The sequence below is a fragment of the Falco naumanni genome, chromosome 15 (assembly GCF_017639655.2).
Source record: "Falco naumanni isolate bFalNau1 chromosome 15, bFalNau1.pat, whole genome shotgun sequence".
Lineage (NCBI taxonomy): Eukaryota > Metazoa > Chordata > Aves > Falconiformes > Falconidae > Falco > Falco naumanni.
Genome location: NC_054068.1, coordinates 616,299 through 637,742, shown reverse-complemented (window position 1 = coordinate 637,742; position 21,444 = coordinate 616,299). Strand labels below are relative to the sequence as shown.

The following is a 21,444-nucleotide window of genomic DNA, read 5'->3' as shown; positions in this document are numbered from 1 at the left end:
TACTTCCTTATCTCTACAAACACTCTGAATAACATATTAAGATCATGTTTGCCACTTTCACAGCTGCATCCCTTTGGTTCTGCCATCCTGACTAGCACATCAGTCTGTCTCCTCCTTTGTAATTCCCGATTGGTAAATTCAGAGTAAATTCTGGAAATTCAGAGTTTTCCTGTTATTTCTTAGGTTTAGTTTCTTTCTTGTTTTTCAAGGCCTCAAATGATAACTTTTTCTTTTGTAGTATTCTGGTCTTCCACTGTGTTGGATGTGCTTCCCAGTTTCATTTCATCAGGTATCAGCGATCTCTGCTGACTTGCAGCAAGGCCATCGGTGAAGTTAGCAAGATGACTCCCAAGACCTTTCCAGATAACTCCATCCAGGGCAGTATTTTCTGTAAATCATTTTGGTGTCATCTTCTCTTGGCCTAGTTTTTTGCCTTTTTAAAATCTTAGCCTAGTGCCCATCTTCTCCAGCTGAATTCCCCATGGTACAGTATTGAAGAAGGGGCAGTTATTTTAGTAAAAAAAGATGCTGTGTTAATTTGCACAACATGTCTTTGATGAACCTGCCTTATGTTTTATCCTGGTTTCCATTTATTGCTGTCTCTTTAATTATTCTTCCCTTCACGATGCTTACAGCTTTGTCTGTTATGAGATAAAGCTAATAAATCCCTCAGCAGTGTCTCCCCAGCCCTTTTTTAATACAGGTACTGTATTTGCTGTTCTGTACCCAACATTGTTCATGCACTGATGGATGGTTTGGAATATCTGATGTTGAACCTGTCTCTTGGCTATTCCTAATTGTGAGCTAATTGCTTTTTTAATATATATTCAGGCATAATATTTTCAAGTTTTGCTTCCTCTTTAGTTATGCCAGCTCTGTTACTGTACCTCTTCCTTGTTAGATGTAGATGTCCTGGCCTTGATGCTTTCCACTCCCCGCCTCCCCCATGTATCTTAGATGAAAATGGAGGTATTAGTCTTGGGGGTCTTGGTTAAGTTTTTTTGTGTACACACACACCATATGCTTGAACAGGAGAAGCCTGGATATGTAACTCAGGATGCATTTGTGAGCCTGGGGAAGTCTGAGCCTATAGGTGTCTTGCTCCAGTTCCTCAGGGTGGATTTAGATTAGAGATGAGGAAGAAATTCTTCCCCGTGAGGGCGGCGAGGCGCTGGCCCAGGCTGCCCGGAGCAGCTGTGGGTGCCCCATCCCTGGCAGTGTCCCAGGCCAGGCTGGACGGGGCTGGGGGCAGCCTGGGCTGTGGCAGGTGTCCCTGCCCCTGGCAGGGGGGGGGACTAGATGGTCTTTAAGGTCCCTTCCAACCCAAACCGTTCTGTGACTCTATGACAGCTGTAATTACTAGCTCAAATCATGAAACATTAAGAGAAAATAGGAAGGGGGATGGTATCTTTGCAGTTGAGGTGAATGGTTTCCCTGGGAGTGAGGGGCAGGGGAGGGGAAGGTGAGGTTTTCACAGGATTTTGGTAAGCAGAGCGAGCTCAGCTGTTCATGGTTAATAGCAGCAGGAGGTTGCCAGGCTCTGCTGTTTGTACGATATGTCGTCTTATGAGAGGAAATGATTTCGGTGTAATTTGGAAAATTTTGCATTGTTCATTGTGAAAGTAGCTGTAGCCCCAGTTGTGAAAAATGTTTGTCAAATGCAGGATATTTTTTTGCCACTGTAGATCCAATCGTTTTGTTGGGACGAGAGGAGGTAAGGCTTATCACTGCCGTGGGAAGGCGGACAGGAGAGCGTTGGTGCAGGGCTGCTTTTCCTTTGTTTAAATCCTGGCTTGGGACCGTGCAGGGACGGTCTGGATGAGCAGAGAGAGGTGACAGTCGGGGCTGGGGAGAGACTCCAGTGCAAATGCTGGGAAGAGTGGGGCCCAGTTGGTGTCGGATCTTCCCTGCTAACAGTGTTTCTGCATGTGCTGGTGGTTCCTTGCAGCACCTTTCTCTCGGGTCGGGTGGGTGGAAACGGAGGGGGGACATCCTGATGGTCCTTCTCCCTCTGGCCAGAACTTGTTATCTGCAAAACCAGTGCCTGGCTGGTGCCAGTCCTTGCTGCGCAGCTCCCAGCGGTCTGGGCAAATGCTGGCAAGTCCTGGTTTGCTGGTGCCTTTGAGTGCCTCGAGATGCCCAAGGCGGAGAGGAGAGTCTGGAGAGCGGTGGCTTCTGGTGGGTGGGGTGGGCTTGTTCTTGTTGGTGTCAACGAGCACCGGGAAGCTGGGGGCTCGGTGCTGGCTCTGCCAGAGGGCAGGCAGAAAAGGCCAAGTGCAGGGCAGCGTCAGCGCCTCAGAGGGCTGCATTTGGCAGCTGAAGGCGGCCAAAAGAGGGTTTCCATTTTTTCCAGGCCTGGCACAGTCTGATATGAAAAGAAATGCGCCGTGCGAGCAGCTGTGGCTCGTGTGGGCAGGTTCAGGCTCTCTGGAAAGGGGGGTCTGCATGGCAGCAGGGTGAGTCTCCACTTGCACGTTCATAGAATCACAGAGTGGCTTGGGTTGGAAAGGGCCTTTAAAGGTGATCCAGTCCAACCCTCCTGCAGTGAGCAGGGATGTCTTCAATTAGATTCAAATGCCACGGAGCTGAGTGACCTGAATTCAAGCATAGGCAGGTATTTCATCTCCAATTTAGGTTATTTATTTCTTTGCACACTTTGCTAAGGTGTCAGCTAACATTAACTACTTGTTCTTATCTGGCAGAAGGTTGCTCGTGTTACTCTGAGGTGTGTGCTAGGAAAGGACTTAAAAGTTTTCAGGCTTTGTCTATGCTTACATTTCATTACTTTTGGATTTTCTGGAGTCTGGGAACTCATGAGCCCAAGGAGTGCCGATGGGTGGGCAGTTCAAGTGTAGTTCCTCATACCCTTTGGTAGAAGCTTTTCAGCCCATCCTAAGGCCCTGTTCTCTCCCAGCAAGCTACAACATGGACCAGACATTCTTCTGATCCCACAATAAATCCCATACTGGGGTCTGATGGGATCTGAGCGTGGGAGCTTCTCTGCCACTTGGGATAAGCGGCTGAAGATCCAGCATCTGTGATATGTGCATTAACTTTAATGCCTCCCTTGCTAAATACCAGGTTTTCGTTATTAATAGTTGCCTGATTGTGTGGGATATCTTTCCTCCCTTTGCAGTCAAACTTCCAGATGAAATACACGTTGCGCTGTGGGCCTTGCCGCAAGGCCAGTGAATGTGGAAGGCAGGTTTTTTTGGCTTGGTTCTGAGGTTGTTTTCAGTTGTCTGAGCTGTAGCTCCCTGTAGCTGAGTGCTGCTCTTTTGGGATGGCTCCTTCGTACCTCTCAGTCTTCTGAACAGCAGAAGGTCTGTCCCTGGAGTGAACAGAGCCACACACATTCCTTAATTTAGTGGGAGGCGTGTTTTGGGGCTTAGGGAAGTTGCTGGTTTTGAAGGAGGCATGAATCATGTTGGCTCGTGGGGAACCTGATGAATAAGCCTGCTGTGCGGTTACAGGGCTGAGGGTGTCTGTCCCGGAGCGGTGCCACTGTGCTCCTGGTTTCCACTCAGTCTCCCTGAAGAAAGGTTGGGTCACCCTGGACTGGGGCTGTTTCTGGTTTGGAAAGGCTCGTACTCAGCTGATATGTCTGGGAAAGTAGTTGAACCTTCAGTCATTGGGGTTACTTACTAGCCAAGGGTTGTGGACCTGCTAGAGTCCTGCACATGGGCTGGATACAGCCCTAAAAAGCCAGAAGTGCGTGATGTAAACCTGCATCAGGTGCCCAGCTGGCCTGGCCCCCTCCGGCACCATTTCGGGAAGCTTTGCCTCGGAGCTTTGGGAAGCATGGCTGCGTGGATCCCAGTGCAGGGAGCTGTAGTCCTGTCCCCAGCTGCGGGCTCAGTTTTAGACTGGGGGGGCGTGGGCAGAGCACTGGGACACTGCACCGTCCCACCACCCTCCTCCCGCTGCACGGCACTTGTGGGTGCCAGCGGGGTGGGAGCCGTGTGCGAGGCAGGGACGGGGACAGAGCGCTGTGCTGCTGCGCCCTGGGCTTAACAGTGAGCATGAGATTTGTCTTTTCTCCAACCTTTAATCTGAATGAGACTTTAAACAAGAAGTAAATTAGTAAAATGAATAATGGAAACTGAAATGAAATAGATTATAATAATTGAAAGATTTGAAAGAACACAAATCGTCCTAAAGCAGATGTGCTTCTCTATAGGGATCTCCCAAGCAGGCGGCCGGTGGTGGGTGGAAGGCAGCAAGAGGTCAGGACCAGAAATATCTTTACCCCAAGGGTTTCGGGCATGTTCAGCACCCGCTGTGTGCGCAGGCCAGCGCGTGAGTACCTGCGGTGTGCGGTGGGAAGCTCCTCTGCACAGCTGGCAGTGGTGGGTTTGCTCTGACATTTTTTCCTCCTCTTGCTTTTAGCTTTGTTTTCACTTTTTATTACTAATTTTCTAAAATTTTTTTTTTGCATTTGTGGATGTGACCTCTAGTACACAGGGTCACTGGATAGTTTGTCCCATTGTGTGTTCTGGTGCCTTTGGCCTTGCATCTTTCTGAGGTAGTTATTCAGCAGCTTCCTTGCATCTGGACCTCCTTGATCTTTTAAAGCTGGCTGCTGTTGCTGGTGTTCCTGGCAGTGCACACATGCCAGCTTCTGATTTGCACTACATCTCATTTCTGCAAGAAGCTCACAACACCAGCAGTGCTTGATATGTAATCTGAGCTGTGGCTGTGATGGGTCATTCTGGCAACTGCAGCTTATGATTAAAAAGAAAATCAGTCACTGTCATCTTGGACCCCAGCACCAGTGATTTGACAGTCGACAATGCATCAGCTTCTTCCTTGTCAGAGGATCTTAGACTCAGGACTGCCCCAAGGGTTGTCCTCTGACTCAGGCTGCTACCAGAAAGCTCATCTTATTTCATGACTAGCACAGCCAGCCACGCAGTTTCCTTGCCTGAAGAGGCTGCAGTGAGACCCAGGGAACCCTTAAATTCCAATTTTTGGTCAGATCTTCAGGTCCTCAGTGTGTAGCTTCAGAAGAACAGAGGGTAGGAGCTGTGGTTTCTGCTGCTGTGTGATCACACCCAGGAAGTTCCCTTACGTCCTTGGTCCTCTGGGGAATTTGGAGCCGTTACGCCGGCTTTCGGGCAGGGCTAGGGCTGCCCGCCACAGTCTTCCGTCATGCGATTCAAGCGCAGGAGAGTGGTTGTAGCCAAGTTCATCTCCCCCTTCAGAAAAAGGAACTGGTTTTCAGCTTTGCTTTCAGAGCATTGAACTTTGCATCTCTTGTGAGCACGGCGAGGAGCAGCTGTTCCATGGTTGCCAGAGGTCTGCCGATGCGCCGCGAGCAGCAGTGAGCTCCTGGGACCTCCTATAGAACCGGGGGCACGTGCCCATGCGTGGGGTGGGCCAGGGGGTGCAGGGCATGCTGCGTTACCCAAATAACTGGCTGGTCAGAGATCACAGAGGTCCAGGGCGTGCGTGTATCTTGCGCATAACATCTGCCTCTGCGAAATACTGATAACTGATTTGTTTTCTGGAACTCTACTCCTTGGAAAAAGTGTGGTCATGCAGGGTTAGTTTTCATCTTCCTTCTCATTCCCACTTTCTGTGGTGTGTTAAAATTGGGTTTTAATTGAATAGCTTGTTCCCAGCTGTATCTTTTAATGCCAGCATTTGCTGTTACTACCAGAGATATTTTAAATAGGGTGGAGAGTCATCCATAGGATCATCTGCAGTAATGTGTAGCCCATATCAGGAAATGATGTTAAAACAGAGTTAAGGAAATGTTATTTGTAACATGTCTTTAACTTAACAAACCTCTTTAAGAGTTAGAGGCAAGGAGAAGATTTGGTTGAGGTCTGAAGAGATGGCACGTTGATGTGTGTGTAGGTGCAGATTACAGAGAGCCCGGGAAAGGGTCTTGCATCATCTGTGGCAAGAGACAAGCTGCGTAGTCTACCAAACGCTACTGTCATGGGTTGGACAGGTTTCAAAGAGTTGACGGCTGGTTTTATGTCCCCTTGGAGCTGGAAGATCAAATGCAGGCTGGCCAGGCGCCAGCTGCCTCCTGCTACGGTTTGGCTCGTGTTATCGCTGAGAAGTTAGAGCTGAATCGAACTGAGCGTAAGGGGAAGGACATTTAGGATGAGCCTGCCGGTCAGGAAGTCCCCCACATCTGTGTGTCGGGGGGTGGTACCAGCGTGTAAGCAGAGGGCATACCGGGTTTGACCGTCCCAGAGGTACGGTTCCCAAGCAGCCAGCGTATCGCTGTTACCAAAGCACATGTGCAAGAGGGGAGAAAAGCTCAGAGGAGAGAGAAAAATTGCCAAGCGTTTTTGGTGCTCATTTGGGTTCAAGTTCAGCTTTTCTTCACATCCGCAATGGACTTCTTCACACCCGCAAGCTGCTGGCCTCTCCTTGCTCCACCTCTCCAGCGTGAAGCAGAGCTGCTGTGTCAGGAGGGCATTCAGTGATGTGAGAGACTTCAGAGCTGACCCGGGCTCACCTGCAGCTCCCGCTCCCGGGCCGGAGCCGGTGGCTCGGTTTGCACGGGCACGGCATGGGCACAGTGGCAGCTTGTGGAGGGGGAGAAGTGTGCTGGATGTTGCGTGCACACTGTTCCAGCGCTCTCGTTCAATCTTTAACTAATGCATGGAGTAATGTAAAAAAGGATATTAAAATGCACCTCTGTTGGTTTTGTTGGGTTTTTTTGATTTTTATTTTTAGTGGGAAAGCTATCTGTAAATTCCTCAGCGTTTTAACAGGAATAGATCTGTAATAACCCGTGGCTTGAAAATAATGTATTTCCTATTTTTATTGATAAACAGAGTGTAAAGGCTTGTGATAAAGTGTGCAAACTGCTACTCAGCCTCCCTTCCAGACTGATCCTCTTGGATAGAGCTGACGCACAGCTGCGGTCATTCAGCCTTTGATGCACAGGAGGCCAGGCTGGATGGTACAATCATTCCTTTGGGCCTTGCTTCCTGAAGGTATCTCCTTATCCTCATTTACCCAGGTAGTTAAAACCTTGCCTGCAAGCAAGTGGCAGGATACCTGCTGCTTCTCCCTGCCTGGTGTAGGGAAGGGATGTGCGGGTGAGGAAGAGAGTTTGTAAATTGGAGACTTGTTTTGGAAGCGGCTTTGTTCTTTGTCTGACTTAAGCTGGTACCTCTGCCTTGCGTCTAGGGAAGGGGGAGAGCAGGAGAAAGGAAGGAGCCACAGAAGGACATAGTTCAAAGGGAACAGCTTGGGTGATGAGATGAAGCTTCCCAGGTGAGGTTTCTTGGCAGCCTTTCGACCCGCTCGGCTGTGAGATCAGGGAATATTGCTAAATGTTCTCAGGCTTCCATGGGTCTCTGAAAGGTCTCGCTGAAGCATGGTCCTCGTGGTGGGTGAGTTAGGAGGGATGCTTTGGCTTTGAATCTAGTGCTGTGACAGTCCTGCTCTGCTTAGAGGCAGAGAACAGGGAAAGAGGTGACGGACAAAAGCTTTTCCATGGTCCAGAGGGCTCCAGAGGGGCGGCCGCAGGACGTCAGCATGGACCCCGGGTGTTTCTGGGGTGAGTGCGTTTTGAGGTGGTTCAGGGGTATTTCTGTGTTGGGCAGAGCCCGCCGGACTGCTGCTGGAGCGACGGCAGTGCATTCCCTTGGCAGGTTGGATCCCACCGGCGCGATGGGCAGGCTCAGCACAGCGCCGACCGGCGTCAGCCCCTGCAGCCCTGGGTGGCCGTGGGGTGTTGTGGGGCTCCGAGAGGAGTGTCGTAATGAAGAACAAAACCTTCCTGTGGTTTAAACTCTGCTTTCCCCCTTCTTTTCATGTTGTCTCTTCTACAAACCTTTGAAGAAGGCTGCTTTAATTAAGCCTTTCCCAATTGGGGTTTTACTTTTGAAAGAAAAATTGCTTTGCATTTGGGATTTGGATTTTGAAAGAAAAATAAGGAACAACTTTATCATTTAACATCTCTTCTGGCTCTTTTTAAAGTCACTTGCTGTTTACCATATTGAATTTTCTCTTAAACTTCTCCTTGTGATGTCTTGTATATTGCCGCCTTTTTCCTCTCTACAGAAAAATCATATTGCTTCTTTCTGTATTGTTATTACTAACCCAGGATTTTCTACACAATGAGCAATCGGGCTTCCTAAGTAGTGGGATCTACTGCTCTTGTCTCTATGGTAAAATTAAACCAGTTATTTTGTGGTGATTTTTCTTCTTGAAGCTCTTCTGCCCTCTGTACTGGAATTGTTCTTCTCTTTGCTTTCTACACTTCAAAAATAAATGCTGATTTCTGGAGAAAGTTGTGTTTCTTTCCTGTGGCTCCTAGGAGGGTGCCTGAGCAGGGAGGTATTCCTGGGTAGTTACTGCAGAGCAGCGTGCTCCATAGAAGCTCTTCTGCTTGATGATCACCTTTAGACCCTCCTTGAAATGGCCCAGGTCTCTCGTGCTTGGTTCATGCTTTCAAACTCCTCCAGTCGCCCAGAGCCACAGCAGTGGGCAGCGGGAGGTGGGTAGGGCAGCCTTGAATGTGACCCCAGGTACCTCGGCAAAGGGGTCCATCGGGGGCTGGCTCTGGTCCTGAGCCTGCCAGCAGTGTGCCTCCATCTTTCAGGTGGGAGGAAGAAGCATCTTCTTCCTCTCTCCCCCGTTTTGTTGCTGCCTCTCGGGTGGTGCTGGATGCCCTCAGCCGTGGAGAAGGGTCTCCTCCATGCTGCAGCTCCCTTCTCTTACAGATGCTGTAAGAGAAAACACAGTCTCCTCTAGCCCTCAGGTGTAGGCAGTTCAAGGGATAATTTAGGCTTTTTTGTGTAATTGCTGGTGGTACATGTGTCTGGCGTGGAGCAGGTGTGTCAGAATGTCCACGGATGATCCATGGGATTTCAAGGTTGAGGAAATAAATGTGTAAATTCTGGTAAAAAAGACTAATTCTGCTCTCAGCTTGGGCAGGATGTGGTTAAAGTTGGACCAATGTGCCCTCGTTTTTCATGAGGAGACTGTTGGAGAGTAAATGCATCTTCATTGACTTGTGATAATGAAGTTACAAGTCTTGAAAAAGCTGCAGATTGTTCCAGACTATTTTATGACTGAGAGATTTTTAATTTTTTCCATTTAGTAAAGGTGACCTGTCTGACTTCTGCCACCTTCAGAAGTGTTGGCCACGGTCGCGGTACATACATAGTGATCTTGTATTCTCCCTGTAGCACGCTGGCATGGCCAGCAGTTGAGTATGGTTTAGGCAAGAGTTTCGCATGTCTTTTTTATTTTGAACTTTGACAAAGGGAAGGAAATAAGCTACCTTTAGAAGTGGAAACTGGATTTCAGGCCTCCTGTTCAGATTGCTTATGATGCAGAAGTGGGGGATTTCTCATGTTGTGTCCTCTTCCAGCTCCTTCCTTTGCTGTGCATACATTAGTTCAGTTGTTGAACAAGTTTTTTTTCTTTTCCACCTAAACGTTTTACTTATTTGTGGTTTTGCTTATTTTTCTTTGAGAAAATGTTGGAAGAGTGAGAAATTATTTGTACTTCGACGCTTCATTTCTATTTCAGTTACTCAGTTGACTTTCTCATGAACCTGAAGGGGTTTTGCATGCTGTGTTGCATAAGTTCGTTTATGTGCCTGCTTGCCATGCTGGGAGAGGTCGCGCCTTGGTGGAAGCTGCACTGGTCCGGGTCCTTCTGAGCTCCCACGGCGTCACTTTGCGTTGCTGGGGCTGGTTAAACAAGGGAGCACAGGTAATCCAGTTGCCCTTCTACCACACGTGTAGGGTAGCTTTCCTGTGAGACTCACTTTCTGCAGACTCAGGCTCGGTGCACATCTGTGTGCTTGTTTTCCTTTTTGCTTTCTTCAGTTTTTCTTTCCCGCTGTCCCAGCTGAGGTGAGGCTGCTGGGGGTATGCGTGTTCCCCAGATGCATTTTAGAAAGCTGCTGAGCAGTTCAGCCATGCAATGCTCATCTTACCGAGATTTTTCCTTTGCTGTAGAAGCAGTGGTTTAACTGCTTTCAGTGGCAGAAGTCTGAGATCACAGAGACGTTCATTGTATTGGACAATTAACCTGTAGATTACTGCCAGGATTTAGCTCAAAAGGCAAGCCAGGCATTTCATGTCACCTTGGGTGAACACCTGTGCTTGCTCCCATTGCCACTGTGGCAGTCCTGACCCTGGTGGCATGTCCTGGTGTGCAGGGACCACGTCATTTTGTCCGAGGGGAGAACACACAGCCGGACAGATCGCAACCCCCCCCCAACAGCATAAACCCCTGCAGTTGTGAGGCTTTTCTGTAAGTTGTCTTGCAGGGAAAGCGTTGCCTTTTTGGAGGGGAGATGTGGAGGAGGCTGCATGCAGGCCTGGTGGCAGAAGATGGGTCTGTCTGATAGCTTAGCCCTGTTCTCACTGAGGGGCTTCTTGCCATTTGGCCTGGGCACAGAAGAGTTGGAAGAAATCTTGCCCGAGAGGCTTTTGTTGTTCCCTGTGCCCAAGGAGCCCGACTGAGCCCTCACCTGTTGGAGAGGAGCCCCGTGTTTCTGGGGTTGGGAGCCAGCACTGTCGCCCCTGGGGCTCTTGGAACGTGTCCCAGCCGCGGTCTGTTCCAGTCTCCTCTTGCTCTGCCATGCACCTTCCCTTGCCTAGAGCTAAAACAAGGAGCCAAGAATTAATTGTTTTGTGTCCTTCCCCCCCTTGTTGCGTTGTGGTCTGATCGGTATCTGGACTCATTGGGCACTGGAAGCGTTCGCTTCCCCTTCTCCCGAGACAGATGTTGGGGAGCTGGGGAATGCTTGAACGTGGAGCAAGGGGGTGGGCTGAGCCAGGCGGGGACCCCTGTCCGTGCGCGGGCCCAGTACCCTGCATGGTGCTAGTGACTGGTGCCAGGCCTTACGGTCTGTCAGTCCTCTGCCCTCCGCCAGGTTGGGGCAGTGAAGGTGGCAGCATGGGGTGTCCTTACTGGATCTCAGCTGCTGGACAGAAAAAAAGCTGTTCTGAAGCGCAGAAGTGGCATGGCGTGGGGAGGGAAGGGCAGGGGCGCTGGGCATGGAGCTGGCGCTCGGAGTGGTGCGGGCGTGGGACCCAGCGCCGGCTCCCCTGGTTCGGCTCTGCAGGCTCCTGCTCGCCGGTGGTTCCCAGCGGAGCCCAGGGGTCTTCTGGTGCTGGTGGTTCTGTCCATTACCAGGCTACAAACTGTAGATGATTTCCCATCTTTGTAGGTTAAGTAAATTTTCTGAGACAGGAGGTGTAACCAAAGGTTAAGTAAATAGTTTATTTCACATCTACCAAGGAGTTTCACTGACCTGGAATTTAACTCAGTGCTTGGAAAGGGGCTGTGAGGGGAGAAAGTTGCTGTAGAGTGAGAGGAAGGTGGGAAATGCAAAGGAGAGCAAGGGAACCTCAGGTGACTTAAAGGATGACAAATTTGCGTGGAAATGATGATATCAGTGTTGATTTAAGCCTTGTCATTCTGTGGACTTCAGGATTCTCAAAATTGTTCTGGAATACTCTTCTCGAATGCAAGTCTTGTATTCCAAATACAAGTCCAAATTGTAATAAATGTGGAGTTGTTGAGCAGCTTCTGCTTGGGTGGCACTTAATGGGATATGGAGAAACTGAGGGAAAGAGCAAAACGTGCCCCTTGGCTTCAGCAGGCAGAGCTGTTCTGTTGGCCACTTCATTAGTTCTTCGCCTCTTCCTTTCACCTGCATTAGATTTTTGGACTTTTACAGGAGTTCACGTACATGATAAATTTTGGTCCTTTGGTAATCTGAGGATTTTGGAATTTGGTAATCTGAGAGTGGGACTGGATTTGGGAAAGACGAGGGGGAAGCATCTTGGTCACCTTTCCTTGGGGGTTCTGTCCTCCTGGGGCGGGAGTGGGGTGCCTGCCGAGGGCGCAGGTTCCCAGAGGACTGCCCAAGTGTGGGGGGCTTTGGGAGCAGCGTGATGGTAGAATATCAGCCCCGACTGAATTACAGAGGGGGCCGATAGATGTGGTTTTGATCAGTGTTGACTGAAAAGTGTTGGAGCTTCATGGCTTGTTTCTAATTAAAGCCTTGAATCTGTTGCTGTGCTGTGCACAGGTGCTGGGGAGGTGCGGGTGGCCCGTGGGACAGCCCCTTCCCGCAGCATCCTTCTGGCATTTCACCTCCCTGTCTTTCTGCTTTCTTGAAAATGGCTAAAGCCGCCTCTTGCGGCTTTTTTGTGGATGTTTCTCATTGCTGGTTTTTCAGAGAAGCGCTTGATCAGGAGACCATGTTTCTAGTAATGATGCTTCATGTGGACATATTTTCTTATGCATTTAATAGGGCCCTGTCTTTTCAACTTGCACTTGACCTGAACTCTTGAGCAAATTAAATTGTGTCAGGGGCCTTCCACAAGTGAGATGGGCATTAGAATCTTTGATTTTACTCAGGGCAATTATTGTGACCAGGTGAGGAAGAGGAGGCAGTTCGGCAAGCGATGCAGGGCAAAGGCATTAAGACTCCTTCATTAGTAATGCTGAAGTTCAGTATTTCAAGTTCCCGACTTCAGTAGCCTGCTCATGCAGTGGGAATCCCAGGGTCACCTGCCGGCTTTGAGCGGCGCCTGAGGATACCCCTTCAAGGGAGTTCCATTTGACCGGGTGGCTTGCCTTTTCGCTGTGCTGGGAAACTCTTTTCTGAAGATGAGAAAAAAATTCCCTTGGTGCACCTTCTAATTGTTCGTTTAGGAGCAGAACTTTCCTTCAGCTGGGAGGGCTTAAGGCTGCTGTAAAGTACCAATTAAAAGTAGCAGTGATAATGAAAACAGGTGGTTTTCAGGAAAAGTAAGTGGTATTGGGGCACCGATCTGCTGCCGCTGGCTTCTCTGCAGGAGTGCCAGCTAGCATCCTCAGAGCTGCATACCCAGGGGGGCTGGGGCAGGGGGCTGGATCCTGGGCTGGGCAGCTTGTTCTGCGTTAACGAATGGGGGTGGGGTGTGTGTCAATCTTGGTCAAGTGTGGAGGTGCAGTGCAAAGCTCACATCGGCTGGATGGAGCCGCCGCTGCTGAGCAAGTGCACGGGGGGTGCGTGAAGGTGGAGCGGAGTCGGAGCGCCGAGGCTGGGACTACCCTAAGCCTGGGAGGTGGAGCAGGAAGCAAACCGCTGCTGACACGGGATAGTCCAGCATCGCTGGAGCCTTCAGGTGCTGCTACAGAACGAATGATAAATAACGCCGAAAGCAGTGAGGTGCAAGCATTGCTTGATCCACAGCAGAGTCATATGGTTACTTTACAGTCCTGTGTGTCCCGGTGGCTTCCAGTAGCTTCACTCTGTCACTGCTGCAGTCATCCTGGGGGCAATGGGTTTTACTGGGGGAAAAAAATCCCATATTGTGGAGCTGTTTTGTCCTTTTTCTCAGCTGTAGTTCATTAGTAACCTGGAAGGTGCTGTGATTTAACTGATGAAGAGGGCGTTTTGTTGGTTTATTTTTTTCCCCTTTTTTAGTACAAGCAGAGCCTTTTGCATGTGTAGGTTACAATCCCCAGCAATCTTAGCTGGTGAGTCTTTGTTGTCTAGGTCCACCATGGTTAGCAACTGCCGTTACCGTTACGGCACTAATTACCATGCCTAGTTCTAAAGTGGTTTACATGGGGGAGCTGGGAGTTACTCAGCTAAGGTTAGTCTCTGGCTTAAGAGGCTTTCTGCAGCGGGTTTCTGAGCACGGAGGTATTAACAACACAGAAGGCAAAGACCACTTGAAATTTCATCGACCCTTTTTGGTTGCTGTGTTAGGGGTTTTTTGTTTTGCATTTAAAAGATTGGTCTGTCTCTCCCATTGCCTGGGCTTGCTGACTGTAACTGGAGACCTTTCCAGGCCTTGGTGGGAAAGTGTGGGTGTCCAAAGGATGGGCTGGCTGCTTAGTAGTCGTCTTCAGGAGTGTTACTTGACTTTTGTGCTGTAAGAAAGGCTGTTTCTACTGCTAGAAAGTTGATATGTTCTGTGGAGCTTTCCATAGGTGACCAGAGGATTTACTGCCTCAACGTTTGGTACTTGTCCCTCCTTGACAACTTAAGCTATTTAGGTGCGCTCTCCCTTGTTGCAATGTCGCCCACTTTCTCCCGTTGTATGGTGGGTAGAACAAAATCGTTTAAGACCGAATCATCGTTTTCTAGAACAGGAGGGAGTGAAAAATAAATCCCAGTAAGGCTTCAGAGAAGTGCCTCCATGCTGTGTCCTGGAGTGTGCTCAGCAGTGTTGGGTGGGCCTCCCAGGGAGGACCCCGCTGGGCTCTGCTGCGTGGGACCGTGCCTTGCGATGTGCTGGCTGTCGTGCAATGCTGGCGCCCAGCTGGCTGCGCGGCTGAGAAGTGTGCGTAAAACACGGTGTCACGTACAGAATTGAGGGCCTTCAGTTGGTGCTGGTTGTTAGTGCTTCAGATGGAGAAGTCAGCTTTCAGAAGGCTTGCAGTGTGCAGCTGAACTTGGCTGTAAATGATGGCAGATTTTCTAGCAACAACAAAGGGTCCCTTGTCTTGGAGGACCTGATGCGCTGGTGCTTGGTGCTCACGGCAGTTGACTTCTGCTCTTTCTGACCCTGGCGGGAGGGGAAGGTTGGAGGCTGGCCTTTTCAAAGGGTGGTAGGGAGGGAGGTCTCCTCCCTTATCTAGATTTTCATGAGAAAGGGTTGTTTTCATCTTGATTATATTCAGAATTACTGATGAGAGGTTGAAAGAGCAGCCCCAGCCCCCGAGACCTCTGAGATGAGTTTCATGAGGCTCTGCAGCCCATCACCGGTATTTGGGCAGACAGAGGACAAGTTTTTAGAAGTATGTGTCCAAATCTCCGGCCTCTAAAGCAGTGGCTGTGTGGTGTGATGTATTTGCTCATCGGAATGCCGGTTTCAATCACATTGTTGATTCCATCGTTAACCTTTTAACTGCTCTGCAAGCCGGCTGGAAAGGTAAAATGCCATCCTCACCAGTCTCCTGTGATACAGATGTGCATGGCAAAGACCAGCCTAGAAAGAAGGGGTTGGTTCAGCAGCGAAAGGCTGAAAGGCTTGTGAGGATGTGTAAGGTTTTGTCTTTCACCCTGAAGAACTTGGCTTGAGAATCTTTTGCTGACTATGTGTATGGAGGAAGCCTTTTAAAAGTGGGGAGGCAGCAGGGAATGGGGGGGGGCGAGGGAGGAGGCCCCAGGGAGTAGGGAGGTCATTCTGATGCTGATGAGACAAGGCATTAAGAGGAGGAGGAAGGGCCAGAGCATTAGTCAGAAGCACCATCTGTAGTCTAGACCAGGTTGAGGCCAGCCCGCAGTAAGACTGCTCTGACTGCTGTAAAGTTTATTTTGCAAACATTGACTGTGATCCCTTAGAGAAAGCAACGCAGACTGCATGAAAGCAGCCAGCCAAAACTGTGGAGTTTGCACCGAGTACTGCCTGCAGTCCATAGCATATGGTCCTTTGGGTTAATACTGAGATGAAGCTGTCAGAGCCCTGTCCATACTGGGAGATAATGGGAGCCATACTCCATAATTACGGCCCGTAAAGCTGCTGACAGAACCCTGGAGCTTCAGCCCTTGTTAAACTCATTTTCAGCTGTCATTTGGCAGTGGTGGCAACGTGGAGCCCAGTTATGTTATAGCTTCCGTTCCTGCTCCTGCTGATGGAGCAGTAATAGGTGCTTTTGCCAGAGTAGGCAGAATCTGGCAGTTTGTGTTTTGCTTATCTTCTGAAGGCCAGTTCATGCCTGTTACTGTGTTTAATTCAAGGGAAACCCTTTGGTATTTGAAGCGACTTGAGAATCAAAATCCTGTCTTGCTTTACGCTGGCAGATCAGTTGCTCATCTTGCAGGCACCCGGTGGCAGGATGACAAGCTGCTGCGTGTCACTTGCTTTTGAGGTACGGGCTGTGTGCATGCGTACCCAGTGCTGTGCAGAGGTGGGTCTCCCAAACCAAGTATATCTGGAGTTCAGTCTTCTCAAAAGGAGTTCTTAAAGCATTGCATGATAATTTAGGCCATGCAGGGGAAAACTCTGTTAAACCTTCTTAAAATTATGTAGAAAACTATAGAAAGTCTGGAGCAGAGAAGAAAGCAATTGAAAAACTGAAGAAAATGTTTTGGAGTGGGAAGTTGAGTTCTGATTTTCAGCTGATCAGAAGGAGGACCCAGATCTGTACAAGTTTTGGTATATGAGCTCTTGCTTCCCTGGAAGGGGGTGCTCCAGCCAAGGGGGAGGGGGGGGGGGGGCTTTTCTAAGAGTGTGACCACAGCGTGGGGTGTATGCGTGTTAAATAGGAGAGGGTCTGTGTCTAGTCATGTGACCTCCGTCCAAGCAGTAGCTTGGAGGTGGCTCGGGGTTGCAGCTTTGGCAGAGTAGAGTGTGGAGGACTTGCTGAGGTTCAGAAGGGCTTCAGACAGAAGATTATGCTCTGGCAATTCTTATTTTTGTAAAAAGCTCAAGACAGCACTAGGAGCATCCTGCAGTCACCCTACAATTATCATAATAAACAGTTTTATCATCTGCTTGGCAATCAATAATGTGGCTTATGCTGCTTTAGTATCTCACTGGTATTGATTACCTTAACAACTGTGCTGCGGTCAGCTTCTGTTAACCCATGCTCTACTGGTGGGGCTTGTCTGTCCTGCTGCAGGAGGCAAAGGACTCTGCTTTCAACCTAGGCATGCGCAGAAATTAACACCAGGGCAGGTCAAAGCCAGATTTTAATCAGAGGGGCTTGATGGTAGGATTTTGATCCAGGAACGTGGAAGTGAGTGTGTATTCTGTGTACATGGTATCTTAGAAGGTTTGAGATGTGATTCTCTGTTCGGGCTCAGATGAATTTGGGCTTGTGTATTGTGCAGTGCTTTGTCAGAAGGGGTTTCCCCCGAGCAGTGCGTGCCCCGAGACCCCTGCCCGCGCAGAAGGAAGGCCGTTCCCTCTGCAGTGAAGTTGTAATGCTTTGCCAGGGACCTGGGCTCCAGATGGGACTGGAGGGGGAGCACGCCCTGGACATCCCCTCGGCTGCTTCTGGCTCTGCTGTGACTACCCGAGAACCGGCTGATGCACTGGCGTGCTGGCACATCTCACACCCACCCGGCCTCTGCCTGGCCTGCGAGAGCAGCAGCTGCGGCTGTGGCATCAGGTACCTGCTGTGCAACCCCACCAGCCCCGCAGCAGCCTGCCAGGCTGAGATGGGGGAGCTGAACGCTGCTGCGGGTACCAAAGACTTTGTCTCAGCTAAGTGAACCCTTGGGGGTGTTTGACAGCATTGCCTCCGCTTCCGGCAGAGCAGTCGGCGATTCAGAATATCAGGTTAGTGGCTTACTCCATTTTGGGAGGAAGAAAGATGACCATGTCAGCATCCAGGTGGGACCTTACGGAAGGACGGGACTTTCTGGGATTTGGGTGTACCTGGATAGTTGGGTCTCAGGGCCCAGTATTTCTCCTAATGGAATTTCCCATCATTTACTGCCCTGCTGATTTCTGATCAATGAAAATAAAATTGCATTGCCTCCTGAGAGGCTCCATGTATGGCTACAGCCTCCAGCTGTGTCAGTTCCGGTAAGATAATCTCATCAAGCGTGCAAGAGGGTAATAGGAAATAAAAATAAAACCCACAATTAGCAAGAGGCCAAGCAGCAGAGTAACACTTTCAGTCCTGGAGGTCTGGAGAAGTGTGTGTAGTGGCTTCCTTCCCCATCTCCAAAGGTGCCTGCATCCCTCGCAGGTGTGCTGTGGCACGGTCCTCGCCGAGTTCTGGAGTCTTAGCATTCCGCTGGGTATATGCTTTGAAACACGTATTTATCCTGTCTGTGTCAGCTCTCCCTTGTGAGGTGGTTAAACTTTCACAAGAGACATGTTTGTTCTGAAGTGTTTCAGGGACGTAGCAGCTGATGGAATGGCTGCATACTGTGGAGTAGGAGAGCGTGAACTTGAGACTTTGAGCCGTCTAGCGGCGTGTAGTTATTGACTCCTGTTGGTTGCTCCAATCAGGAGGGTTTATTTTGACCAGATAAAGAAAGAAAATGCTTAGGTTATATCTGAAGTCTAGAGCAGAGCACTGTTTCGGTAGCAGATGAGTGTGCGGATGCTCTGTTTACAGGAGCATGGAACTGCTTGGATCTGCTAGAAGTTTGCTAAAAAGGCACTCCAAACAGGAATGTGTCCCAGTCTTGCTGGCAGGTTTCTTTACCTGTTTTAGTGCTCTCGGTTTTTTAGGTTATCCTCCAGCGATACAGCTGTGACTGGTAAAATTTGCTCCTTACTAAAACACGGAACGACTGATCTGAGCACACATCCTGGTGACCTTTGTAATGGAGATTTGCAATGCTGGTGTAATTCAGAACTAATGTATCTGAGAGCCACGGTGTTTGTCTTAAGTAGCAAGCGGAATGGTTACTGAGTGACCTAATGCTGCTGAGCCTGCTCTCCTTGCCCAAAGCATTGGCCTTCCCAAAGGGTGGGAAAGAGTGACGGAGCCCGGGACCGGCAGCGTGTCTGTTTCCTAACAAGGACTGGATCGGAGCCCTGGCAGAGGAGATTCACATGACTTATGAATCTAACTCTTACCCTCTGCCTGGCCCTTGACACTAGTCTGGAACACACATGTTGTTTGGGTAAATCAGTGGAAGGAGGGAGTGTTGGCAGGACTCCTTCCCTAGGCGTGTGAGCCTGCGTGCGGAGAGCACTGTGCGGAGAGCAGGGTCTAGCAGCGCCGCGCTAGCTTCTGGGGCTGGGCCGTCCTGGGCTGGCGGTGTCCGCTCCTGAAGTCGTGTTGCAGGGCTGGTTGAGGCTTGGCAGTGGTGGTTTGGAGGAGTTGTCTCTGGGAGCAGCAGCGCAAATGCCTCAAGTGTTTCCGACTGGGTGGGGTTGCTCAGCGCGTTAGGTAACTGGAAGATGGGAGGTGGATGAACTGTCAGCAGAGCTACAAAAGCCAGCTGGATGGAATCCCTCGCTTCCAGGAGTTGCTGGTGTGGTTTGTGTCCTGTGGTCTTGCTATAAATACACTTTCTTCTTGGATTCAGGAACAGCGCTCTGACCATTTAAATACCATCTTGGATTTGTTTATATGTGTCTTTAGGGTGTTGGAAACTCGGAACAATTCTTCTCTCTTACCAAGCATCTCTGTTGGGTGGGTTGGGTGGGTGTGAGTGTTGCCTAGTGCAAGGTCTGAGGGATGTAAGTGCCCTTTGTAGTGGGGACCAGGTGGCCCAAATGGAGCTGTGGCAGCTCTTACTGGTGCAAGCTACTGGACAGGCTGCTAGGGTAAAAATGAAGGAGGGGGAAAGGGCAAGCTTCAGACTGTGGCAAAAGGGGTGACCAGCAAGGCTCTCTTCCTGAGGCGTGAAAGCATGGTGGGACCTGGGGGGCTGTGGAGTCCTCGCGATGGATCGAGGCAGTTTGTCCTCGATAGCTCTTCGGTTAGTTTTGGAGTTAGGTCAACAGCAGTGCACTGAAAATGCAAACCAGATGCAAATGTAGTTATTTATGCAGGAGCATAGGCTGGAAACAGCATTTGACAAGAAACGTTGGGGGTTTAGAGCAAAGGGGTGAGTTGCACAACTGCAGAATCATGGAATTTGTGGCGTTTTGAAACAAACTAACGTGGAAAAAAAATCTGAAACTTCCGTGGTGTCCTACACAAGAGGAGAGGTTTGTGCAGGACCTGAAAACAAGCTCTTTGTCCTGGGAGTGTACAAATGCCGTGCCACTTACGAACTATGCAAGTGTTTTACTCTCGTTTTGTGCAGAAATGCAACTGAAGCTAGTTTACCTCTGCCACAAAATACTTTTGGTGCAAAGAGCCTCTCTAGAGGAATTTATGCTCTTTTCCCCAGCTGCTCACTTGAAACCCTCTGGCACTCCTGGATTACTCTGCTCTCAATGGCAGTGGGTTGATGATTATAGAAATACTTTTGTGTGTAGTACAGTAGCTGGCTCAAAGGGATCAGAAAACTTGGAATAATAGTTCATAACAAAATGTTTTCTGAAAAGCTGCCTGAATCTTGTATTATTTTCATTGTCTCAATTTTAGCCGGTGTGAAGGACAGAGGAAAAAATGTGGATAATGTAGAAGGTTCACCTTTTCAAGGAGACCCTTTCTCTTAGTTTCATGCCAAGTGCTTGAGCCCTACAGCTTTCAGTCCTGTTTTGTTCCGAGTTTCCTTTGCTTCCTGCTGCTTGAAAAGCTGTTTATGCTAATGATCCTGTGAAGATCTGAGGAACTGGCTGTGCCTATGCATGTGAGCCTGTGTGTAAGAGAGCGCTTGCATTTTCTGTCCCGTTAACGAGCGTGCGCAGTGCAGCACTTGTTTGTGTTGTCAGCACGCCAGTTCTGGAGCACTGTCGGCTGCCAAAGGCAAGCCCTCCATGTGGTTGTCTTCCTGCTGAGAGAAGGCCATCCTGTCCTTTTGAGGTGCCTGATGGATCTTCCCTTTCTGTAGACCACTGTGTGTTACCTCATCCTCTTCTGGGACCTTGTGCCCTTCAAGACCCATTGCCTAGAATCGCTCAGAAGGGAGAACGTGCAGTGTTTACAGGGGCTTCCACAGAGGCAAGTGAATTCACCGAGAGGGTTGTCCAGCACTGGAACCGGCTGCCTGGGGAGGTGATGGAGTCACCATCCCTGGAGGTGTTTAAAAGACCTGTAGATGTGGCACTTAGGCACGTGGTTTAGTGGTGGACTTGGTAGTGTTAGGTTAGCAGTTGGACTCAGTGATCTTAAGGGTCTTTTCCAACCTAAATGATTCTGTGATTCTGTGGATTCTTGGTTGTGCCGGGATAGCAAACGGATTTGCAAGGACTTGCAGCCTCAGTACTCTTGTGGACAGGTGTTGGAACCCATGGATTACTGTTGGTTGGAGCCTTCTTCCACCAGCAGGCAGGTCTGGCTTGCTAATTCCACTCCTGGTGCAGTGGCATTGGATGTGACCGTGCATCCAGCTGGAAACAACAGTCTGGCACTGAGAAGTGCCTGCAGAGAAGCTCTAGGAGAAGTCAGCACTGAGCTTGGGCTTTTGGTTGGTAAAACCTAATCGCAGAAGAGGAAGAAGGCTAGGTGTAGAGCTTCTTCAGGATTTGGCAAGACTGATACCTCATTATGAATATTCAGCAAACTGCATTTGTTGATGAGGCAGCTCCAGTGTGATCAGGTGTGTGCCAAAACACAACTTGGTCTTGCTTGGAAAGGTGCAAGATGTGACTTGCTATGTGAAAGAGGAAAATTAGTTTATAACTTCTTCTTTAAAATGTTGAACTTGGCAAATAAATATCTGTATTTTCAGGGTTTTTCTTGTTAAGAATTGCATAAGAGGAATCCTAAGGCACTGACGTTGTAAAATGTTGATGGAAACGCTCAACTAGAAATCATTCTCCAAGCCATGCATCTGCATTCACTATTATGTTTAGATTTTGGCTAATAGGTACAATTTTGTCCTAATATTTCAAGTCCTGTTGCAGAAGCCTTGATGCTTCCCTTAGGCTGGCAGGTATTCTTACTACTTTCTGGCACCTTAATGAATGAGAG

The 21,444-nt window shown here is 49.4% G+C and overlaps 1 long non-coding RNA gene across 1 annotated transcript; it reads left to right on the top strand.

The window, feature by feature from the left end:
• The first annotated feature begins 1,118 nt into the window (after positions 1–1,118).
• LOC121098108 lies at positions 1,119–20,589 on the top strand. The gene is made up of 3 exons (XR_005831170.1): positions 1,119–1,154; positions 8,264–8,266; positions 20,491–20,589. It is a non-coding gene; the product is annotated as an uncharacterized LOC121098108 (long non-coding RNA).
• Positions 20,590–21,444: the final 855 nt, after the last annotated feature.